Below are 10461 nucleotides of genomic sequence, written 5' to 3'. Positions count from 1 at the left end.
CTGGAAGCAGGGCCGGCTCTAGGCACCAGCACTCCAAGCATGTGCTTGGGGCGGCACTTAACAAGGGGCGGCGCTCCGGCTCCTTTTTTTTTTTTTTCCTTGGGGCGCAAAAAGCCGGGAGCCGGCACTGAGCGGAGGTGAGCAGCGGCGGTGGGGTGCGCGGAAAGGGCCGCAGGAAGTAACCCTGGGGGGGGGGGCAGAGGAACCGCTCCCTCCCCCCCCCAGCTCACCTCCGCTCCACTGCCACCTGCTCCCCTGAGCGCGCTGCCACTCCGCTTCTCCCCCCTCCCTCCCAGGCTTGCCTTGGACGGGAGGAAGGGGTAGGAGGAGAAATGGGAATTTGGGGAAGGGGTTGGAATGGGGCGGGGAAGGGGAGGAATTGGGGCGGGGCCAGGGGGGCACGGGACATTTTTTTTGCTTGGGGCGGCAAAATACTTGGAGCCGGCTCTGACTGGAAGAACCAGATTCACTGGCGCTGCCTAGGGTGTGAAACATCAGCATGGAATTTGGCCCCGGGAATTAAAACGAGGATGAATCCGATTATGTATCACAATCAAAGTGGATTAAATACTCTCCTGAGAGCTTTTGTTTGGCATTTTCTCTCTCACACACACACACTCACACATATAAACTAGGCAAGCGAGAAGATAATTCCTCTCTCCCGCTCAAGGGGCAGTGCACTGACTCAGAGCAAAAGCTACTGCATGGTGTGAGCTTGTTGTGCAATGCACTACAGGGCATGCGATTTGCTGCCAAATTTTCCCATACAGCCAAGCTAGGACAGCAGGTGGCACTGTTCCAAAACGGGCGATGCTAGGCGTTAAGTTGCCCAAAGAGCATTAGCTCATGCCTACAGCATCACTGACAAGTACCCATTAAATGCTTGCCCTCAACACTGACCAAGTGGTAGTGCGTGAATTGCATAACCCAACGTGCTAGGCAGCTGGCTGGGTTGCATCATTTACAAGGTGGTTCACAGTGCGGAGCCATACAGCCCCGAGGGGGAGCTTTGGGAAGCAATGGGTAGCATATAAGCCCTGCTTTGCACTCATTATGAGTAGGGTTACCAGATAGCAACTCCGAAAAAGCGGAACGGGGGTGGGGGATAATAGGTGCCTATATAAGAAAAAGTCCCCCCAAATGGGACTGTCCCTTTAAAAACGGGACAGCTGGTCACCCTGATTACGAGCAGCTGCTAACAATGGAAAACGGTAGCAGAGAATCAGGTCCAGTGAAAGTACCTCAGCGTAAGTGGCAGGAAATCAGACCCTTTGCCTTATAAAATAGCTTTTTAAAAATCAAATTTTTAAATGTTTGAAATTTCACATAGTTGAAATTTTGTATTTTCTCATTTGTGACTTTTGTAATATTGAAAAATTTCAGTTTTTATTTCCCCCCTCCCTTTTTCTCTTCCTTTTTGCCACTGAGAGCCAGGAAATAAATAATTTCTGGGGTCCTTTCCCCTCATGCACTTTTCCTCTTTTCCCACTCTGTACCCTTTTTAAACTTCACCAGTTTGGAAAACGTTACCGAGTGGAGCGTGACAGGATTTCATTTTTCCTCGTGCATGGAAAAAAGAAAAGGTGGGGGGCGTCATTCGTGTGGTTACCTTCTGTGGCAAAAAAGGGGGGGAAACTGAAGTGAAACAAATTTCAGCTTGAAGCAAAACTAAACTGAACATTCGGTTTCAAAGCGTCCCACTGAAAAATTTCATTGGTAACCTTTTCCTGTGAGAAATTTCACACGCGACACACCTTTATTTTTCGTCATTTTCAGGTAATGGCTCTAGCTAGCCACTTTCTCTGGTGTCTTCCTCCCTTCTCATGACACCTTCTCCTTCCTTTGATGGCTCATAAGGCTCCCTTCTTAGCCCCGCTTGGGCTCAGCATATCGCTACAGTTGTGTCCCAGTACCACCCCGGAACAAAACTGCGCCTTACCAGCAAATGAGGAGGTGGTTGTTTTGGTTTTTTTCAAACAAAGGTGGCAGTGTATTCTAACCTCACGATCCATCGATTGCAAGCAGGTACGCAATCTTATAAATACCCACGTTGCCTCACGAACCGCTAGCTTTGAAATGTTTGCAGCGCCCACTGTAAGAGAATACACCATGACGGATGCCATAAACAATGAGTTAATGAGACATGATATAACACCACAGGGCATCGTTAAAGAAGATGATGCAGTAAAGCAAGCCAGATCCTAATCTCATTACAGCAGTGTCATGCGGTGTACTGTAAATGCACTGAACTGCCTTACTGTGGATTGGATTATATTTAGCAGCAAATGTCAGAGCACTTTGCAAAGGCAGGTAGGTATCACTTATGTCCAATGGGGAAACTGAGGCACTGAATAGCCATGTTATTTGCTCAAAGTAACACAACAGGGAATAACAGTAATGCCTAGCACTTTTTATCAGGAGATCTGAAACCACTTAACAATCTTTAATATTTTTAGCCTCACAACACCCCTACCAGGGAGAGAAGGATTATCCAAAATGTACAGCTAGGGAACTGAGGAGCTGCATATAACCCACAGGGCTGAAAACAAAACCAAGATTTTGGGGGTCCCATGGTAGCATGTTAGCCACAGAACCACATGGCCTCCCTGTGCATAAGGGTAACTGAAAGATCACAATAGGCAGCAGGTTTAAAACAAACAAAAGGAAGTATTTCTTCACAAAACGCACAGTCAACCTGTGGGACTCATGGCTGGAGGATGTTGTCATATTGGTGAACCGGGAAGTGGGCGGGCTCACCCGCCCACTACTAAAGGCCCCTCCCCCAGCCTAGCGGGAGGGACCACTGGACCCAGTACCAAATAATTACTTGGGACAACTAATAAAAAATAAAAAAAATAAAAAAAAACAAGGAGCGAGGTGACGGTCAAAGGTTCAAAATCAAGGAACCGGATGGGGACACCGGAGGATGTTGTGAAGGCCAAGATTATAACAGGGTTGAAAAAAGAACTAGATACATTCATGGAGGATAGGGCCATCGATGGCTATTAGCCAGGATGGGCAGGGATGGTGTCCCTAGCCTCTGTTTACCAGAAGCTGGGAATGGGCGACAGGGGATGGATCACTTGATGATTCCCTGTTCTGTTCATTCCCTCTGGGGCGCCTGACATTGGCCATTGTTGGAAGACAGGATATTCTGCTAAATGGACCTTTGGTCTGACCCAGTATGGCCATTCTTATGTTCTTACATTATGTTCTAATTTGGCTATGTGTTTTTTGTTATTGCTGTGTTCATGGCACGCAAACAGAAGTTAGATAAGAACATGGACTATACCAGCTAACCCAGGTTGAAAGCACCACTAAATTGGGGAGAGAGGGTTTTGTGTGTGGACGGGTGGCGGGTTGGTAGGTACAAGCCTAAGTTAACTTGGCAGTGAAGACAGACCCTAAACCATTTCAGCTGCAGTGCTTTCTGGATACCTTTCCCACAATTCTCAGCGCGGCTCTCAGAAGCAGTGCATTTGGGGAGATTTTTGCAAGACCACCAGTGCCGCAGTGAATAGGATAAGTTGACCTGTTTTAGCTTATCTGCGTCCACACTGGTACTAAACAAGTGTGGGCTGAGCCAGTTTAACTTTGAACCAATTTAACCGCTATGCTAGCTGGCTATTGGAGCATTTGTGTGTGCGTATGAATGCAAAGGGTTCCATCACGTTCTGAGCCTTTACATGGAATTTTTGAAAGAGACCAAGGGCGTTAGGCACTCAAATCCCATTGAAAGCCAAACGACTCCTTTGAAATTCTTTTAGTGTAGACCAGAACAAGGCCGGGAGTAGAGCTGGGTGGGGAATGTTTGTTTTTTTCCATCCTGTTTTGCATTGGGATGAAACTGACACCACTCAAAGTTCTTCATGAAAAAATAAGAGAGCGTCCCACAGCCCTGATAGTCAATGGGCCCGTAGTTAGGGTGCTCACCTTGTAGACTGGTGACTCCGGTTCTACACCTTGCTCTCCCTAATTCAGACCAGGCGCTTCAATCTGTCAGAGCGCTGATTGCAGGGGAATGACCTAACCACTGGGGTGTGGGGCTTTCTGGATTTGAGCAGAAATTCCGTCCTGAACCTGATAAACTGCTCCTGGCTAACATAGGCTGAAGCTGGTATGTTCCCATGAGAAGTTTTGGTTTCGATTAACTGGCATTTTTGGATGAAAAATGGTTTAGTCGGAAAATTTGCAACCAGAGCCAGCAGGGGGGTCGTTCCAGAGATGCTGGGGAGCGTGGGAGTTTCTCTCGGCCTTCCCCTGCAGGGCAGAAGGGAAAGAGACCTGGTGTCCGCCAAGGAAGGCGGGCAGGAGAACAGGAAGAGACAAATGATTCTGTCACCGCTTAATTGGTGTTATTGTTGCTTATTTTTTAATGCCTGAAATTCCCAGGAGCTTACGTGGGCAGTGAATGGGTTGAAATCATCCTTGAGTGTGAAATGGGAAGTATCGCGCTGGCCTGTCCCATCCTGCCTTTTAAGCCTCTTTGTAAAATTCTCTTTGGGCGATGTCTTTATTTTTATTTTTTTAACATCGCTGTTAGCTTTGGCAGCTCACAGCCACTGCCAGAAATCTGGGTGAGAGGGGGAAGGAAGGAAGGGGGCAGTGGGGTGGTAGGAGGAGTGGTGGGGTGGGGATGGCTTTGGAGGAGCAGATAACAAAGGGATGAGAGAAAAGAAGAATGAAATGAGAAAAAAAGGGGGAAGGACCAGCAATAAATGAGAAAAAAGAGGGAACAGAAGAATAAATTACAGGGGAGAAGAATAGTGATGGAGGAGAGCTAGGATGGGGAAGGAGCCAGGGAAGAAAATTGGAGCAGTGGTTCCTAACTTTCCCGGACTGGGACCCTTTTTTCCATACAAAGAAACCCCTATTCTGATGCTCCCCAGACCCAGCTTCTGAGGTCAGACCAGATTCCCCCTCCCATTTAGCAATATGGAAAGCAATATGCCACTCGCCGGACACCCATTTGTGAGCTTCCAGGTTGAGAACCCTTGGACTAGACGCAGAGGTTCTCAAACGTTAGCCACCCAAGGACCCCCGTTTTGATTTTAAAATTTTCAGGGACCCCCAAGCCCCCCATTCAGCCCCAGGCACCGCACCCACTCCACCCCTTCCCCAAGGCCCCACCTCTTCCCATCCATGCTCCAACCCTGCCCCTCCTTTTCCCCTCTCCCAAGCACACCCCATCCCCGCCCCTCACTTTCCCTCCCAGCGCCTCCTGCACACCGCTGAACAGCTGTTCTCCGACATGCAGGAGGCACTGGGAAGGGGGGGAGGAGTTGATCAGCGGGGCCCGTGGGAGGCCATGGACCCCGGTTTGAGAAATGCTGTACTAGAGAGATAAGCTGAACAGAATGACAGAAGGGAAAGGAGAGAGAGAGAACTAAGACAGTCCAGCAGAGGGAAGGCTCGTTAGAGCACTAGCCTGGGAGTTGGGAAACCCAGCATCCATTCCCTGCTCTGCCACAGATTTTCTAGGTGACCTTGGGCTAGTCACTTAGGCCCTGATCCTGGGAGGTATTTAGCCTTCTAGTGTCCATTTAATTTCACTGGGAGTTAGCAGCCTATCTCTGAGGATCTGGGCCTTAGTCTCTCTCTGCCTCAGTTCCCCACCTGTAAAAGGAGGGTAATAGCACTTGTGAGAATTAAAGATTGTGAGGTGCCCAGAGACTCCAGATAAGTAACAGTGTGACAGCGTCGAAAGAGCGGGAATGGACAGAGACCCAATTAGAGGAAAGGGAAAGGAACTGGCTCCCCTGGTATTTACACGGCTGAAGATCAGGAATGAGGCCGGGGGAGTTACTCCTGTCTTATGCGGCTGTGAGGGAGAGATGAGATGGGATTGATTGTCTGACATACTTGGAAAGGTGGGGTTGAAAGAAATAGCCCAATCAGGCTTCCCCCAGGCAGCCTGGCCCTCTGCTCCCCTCACAGGAGCGGCACAGCGTCTATTCATGAATATGAGCCTCTTAGCTTAGAGTACGTTTCCGCTGGAATAAAAGACCCGTGACATGGTGGCGGCTGGCCCAGGTTAGCTGACTCGGGCTCAGGCAGTGGGGCTAAAAATTGCTGTGTAGACATTTGGGCTCAGGCTGGTGCCTGCTTCTGGGGCCTTCCCCTGGCCCAGCCGCCCCCTCGCGGAGTCCCAGAGCCCAGGCTCCAGGCCGAGCCCGAAGGCCTACACAGCAATTAAACAGCCCCATAGCCCAAGCCCCATGAACCAGAGTCAGCTGACATGGGCCAGCCAGGGGGAGGGGGAGGGATAGCTCAGTGGTTTGAGCATTGGCCTGTTAAACTCAGAGTTGTGAGTTCAATCCTTGAGGGGGCCATTTAGGGATCTGGGGCAAAAATCTGTCTGGGGATTGGTCCTGCTTTGAGCAGGGGCTTGGATTAGATGCCCTCCTGAGGTCCCTTCCAACCCTGATATTCTATGACATGTCCTGAGGGAGAGAATTAGCCTCCCAAGACACCAATTTTTGCTTGGACCTCTGTCCTTATTATGGTGGCTTCTGCCATCTCCAGGAGGGAGAACTAAGCACTTATACAGCCCGAGTCAGGGCTTAACCCACAGGGACAATTAGAGCTTTACATGAAACCTCAGGGGGTCCGAGAGGGACCGAGGGACCCGCCGCCGAAGAGCCCGAAGTGCCGCCCCTTCCCCTTGGCCGCTCCAAGCACCTGCTTGCTGGGCTGGTGCCTGGAGCCGGCCCTTGGTAGGGCTGGCTTGTTTATTGGTGACACGCTCGGCACCTGCCTATAGCCCAATAAACAGCATTGAATGAACTAAGAACTAACCCCACTAGGCAAGATAACCCCGGGCCGATGAGGTCAGTTTTGGGGGCACGGGGGTGAATCACGGCAGGTTGGGGCAAGGTTTCTAGGAATGCCGTGATTCATCTGAACTAGATGGATTGTCACGTCGTGCAGTGACACAGCAGCTGGGTTTGTCAACCTCCCCCCCGCCCTGCAGCCCAGAAAGCCCCAAGTGTTATAGACGGGCACTGCCGATTGCAGCCTTCAGAGACCAGCCCATTTTCAATTGCTCCAAATACCTGGCCAAGGCTGGTATTTTCAATTACTCCAAATACCTCCATCGGGAAGGGAAGGAACACCCTGAGACGGAACTGCTGCCTCTCCCACAGGGCGGGGGAGAGACACACACGCAGCAGGATTCATGCTGGTGCCACGCAGGGTACCCGCCCTCCATCCCTGCAGTAAGCTCACACAGAGATGCCAATTCCTGCTGCTGGATTGGTAGGAGCGGAGTGGCTGCGGGCTTCCAAACGGCAGTGCCATGTCAATGCCAGGTCAGACTGGCCGGAGCAGGGCCATGGCTGGATGCTCCCCATAGCAGCCTTGCAAACAGCAGCGCCAGACAGGACACCAGCAATGTGAGCTCCTTACAGCAGTGCCTTCTCTTAAAGGGCCAGACCGGGCCCATCTTACACAGCCGTGTAGGGCGGAGTGAAGGGAGTAAGAAGTCTGTACCTTGCAGAGGCTGCTCAGAACAGCACTCCCTGCACAGGCTGGAGAGAAGAGGCCGTTACCAAATTGCATCTCCCCCCGCCTGCACCCCCTGCTTGCCCCAGATGAAGCTGGGAGGAGGTGGGGGAATGGATAGAGCCCATAGGTGCTGCAGGGAGAAACGGGGCAGCCAGAGAGCTCTGGGGATGTGTCTACACTGCAGCCGGGAGTGAGCCTTCCGGCCCGAGCAGACACAGCCACCTTAGCGGGGCTCAAGCTAGTGGGCTAAAAATAGCACGGGCACGGCAGCTCGAGATGGAGCGCGGGGTCTGAAGCCCGCCTGCCCCCTTCGGCTCGAGAGCCCCAGCCGCAGTGTCCACACGCGCTGTTTTTAGCACACGCGCTCGAGCAATCTAATATAAGTCCGTTCACCCCCCCAATCAGCGCCTCCAGCTCCCTCCTCGCACCTCCCGATCAGCTGTTTTGTGGCGTGCAGGAGGCTCTAGGAGGGAGGGAGAAGGAGCGAGGGCACGGCAGGCTCAGAGGAGGGGGCGGGAAGGGATGGAGTGGGGGCAGGGCCTGTGGCAGAGACAGGGGCTGAGCAGTGAGCTCCCCACCCCCGGCACATTGGAAAGTTGGTGCCTGTAGCTCCAGCCCCAGCGTCGGTGTCTATACAAGGCTAGAGCAAATCTTGTAAAAAAAACCTCCAATCTTGATTTAAAAATTGTCAGTTATGGAGAATCCAACACAACATCTTGGCAAAATGTTCCAATAGTTAAATCCCTCCACTGATATTGACGCTCTCCCTATAATCAAACCACAAATGACCAGCCCACAATGCAGGCTGGATAATCTTGCCTCGTCTTTCAAGAGCCATTAGTTTCTCCATTTCCTATGTCTGGATTTTGCTTTGAACCTTACTGTTATTTTTTACTTATTTGTATTTCGGTATCACCTAAAAGCCCCCGTGTGAAATTGTTGACCCATTGTGCGAGGCGCTGTAAAAACACTCGCGATGGTTGAAAATTGTTCAACGGAACATTTGTCCCCTCTTCGAAAATGCCGTTTCGTCCAAAGCGAAACTGAAAATTGAAACTGGCCACAAAACTATGGCGATTTCGATAAAAGTTTGTTAAAAAAAAAAAGTCCGACGTCTCAGAATGGAACCTTTTGATTTTTCCTTTCGAAAGTTATGTTATTTGGTATTGCATTATAATACACATTTTTTTTTAATTGGAATTTTTTTAAAAAATTGGAATGAAACATTCGGCTTGACCAAAAATGGAACATTTTCAAAAATGTTGTTGAGTCGGAAATTTGGAATGTTTTTGGTTTTGTCCCAGTTTGGAATGAAAACAAATTTCAAAATGTCAACATTTCCCGCCGAATGGAAATTGTGAGTTTCAACCAACTCTAACAACCTCAAAGCAAGGGATAATCTCGTCCCTGAAAAGTTTATCATCTAAATAGGCAAAGGGTGGGAGAAAGGCTGTATCATTTTATCCCCATTTTTCAGATGAGGAACCATAGATGGTAAAATGTTCAAAAATGACTAAAAGTGACTTAGGAGCTCATGTTTCATTGAAAGACAACGGGATTTAGGCTCTTGGGGGGGCAGATTTTAAAAGATTTTTGGGCACCTACCGATGCAGGGACATGCCTAGTGGGGTTTTCAAAAGCACCTAGGCGACTAACTCCTATTGGGTGCTTAGGTGCTTTCAAAAATCCCACTCGGCACCTCACTGCATATTCAGGTGCCTAAATACCTTTAATAATTTGGCAAAAAGGGCTCACGCCACTTTTGAAAATGGGACTGAGATTCCTAAGTCACTTAGGGTACGTCTACACTGCATCATAAGCCCACATCTGTGGGACCCGGGTTTGTGGACTCCGTATTTCCGAGCCCGCGCTTGAGCGTTCACACTGCGTTGTTAATCTGGACCCGGGTCTCACAGCTGGGCTACTGTGTCCACAATGTGCTACACAGACGTTGTATTTGTCTGCGGCTTGAGCTGCCTCCACACTGCAAAATGACAGGGCTTGGACCCACGTCACAGCAGGACTTGGGCTCTGACGCATCCCCCTCGCAAGGTCCTAGGACCTAGATCCTGAGCGTTTGCTGATCCGAGTCACAGTGATGTGTGTGTGGACGGAAACAGGGCTTGGGCTCAAATGTGAGTGAGAGCGGGGGCATAGTGTGCAGGGCCAGTGCAAGGAAGTTTCACACCCTAGGCGAAACTTCCACCTTGCGCCCTCCCCCCCGCCCTGCGGCAGCTCCCCCCACTCTGCCCTGAGTCGCCCTCCCCGCGGCAGCTTCCCCCCCCAGGGAGCCGTGCAGCAGCTCCCCACCCCAGCTCACCTCTGTTCCGCCTCCTCCCCGAGCACGCCGCCCCCGCTCTAATTCTCCTCCCCATCCAGGCTTGCGGCGTCGAACAGCTGATTGGCGCTGCAAGCCTAGGAGGCGGGAGAAGTGGAGCGGCCGCTGTGCTGGGAGAGGGAGTCTGAGACGCACGTGTCAGCGCGCCGCCGGCAGCCCAGCCCAGGAACGCTGTAAAAAAAAATTGGGGGCACCGCTTTTGGTGCCCCCCAAATCTTGGCTCCCTAGGCAACCACCTAGATTGTCTTAATGGTAGCACCGGCCCTGATAGTGTGCAGACATATCCTTAGGTGATTCTGAAAATCTTATCCATATACCCAAGGTCACAGGGGGGCTACAATTGTCTCTGATGACTTGTGATTTTACATGCCTTAAATGTTAGGTGCCTGACTTAAGACATTTCAGAAGGGTCTCATTTTTAGAACGTGCTGAGCGCCTGCCCTCTGAAAACCAGACCTTTGTCGGTACCTCCCGCCGGCCACCCAAAATTGCTGGTCTTCTCAGAAAGCCTGGGGTAGAGTTGAGAATTAAACCACCATCTCGTGAATCATTGCCCATTACCTTAATGACATACCTATCCACTTTGTATGAGGGAGGCAGATCCTTGTGCCACTGGT

This window comes from Chrysemys picta, chromosome 22 (assembly GCF_011386835.1).
Source record: "Chrysemys picta bellii isolate R12L10 chromosome 22, ASM1138683v2, whole genome shotgun sequence".
NCBI classification, from domain to species: domain Eukaryota; kingdom Metazoa; phylum Chordata; order Testudines; family Emydidae; genus Chrysemys; species Chrysemys picta.
Note: the sequence above shows the minus strand (reverse complement) of the source record.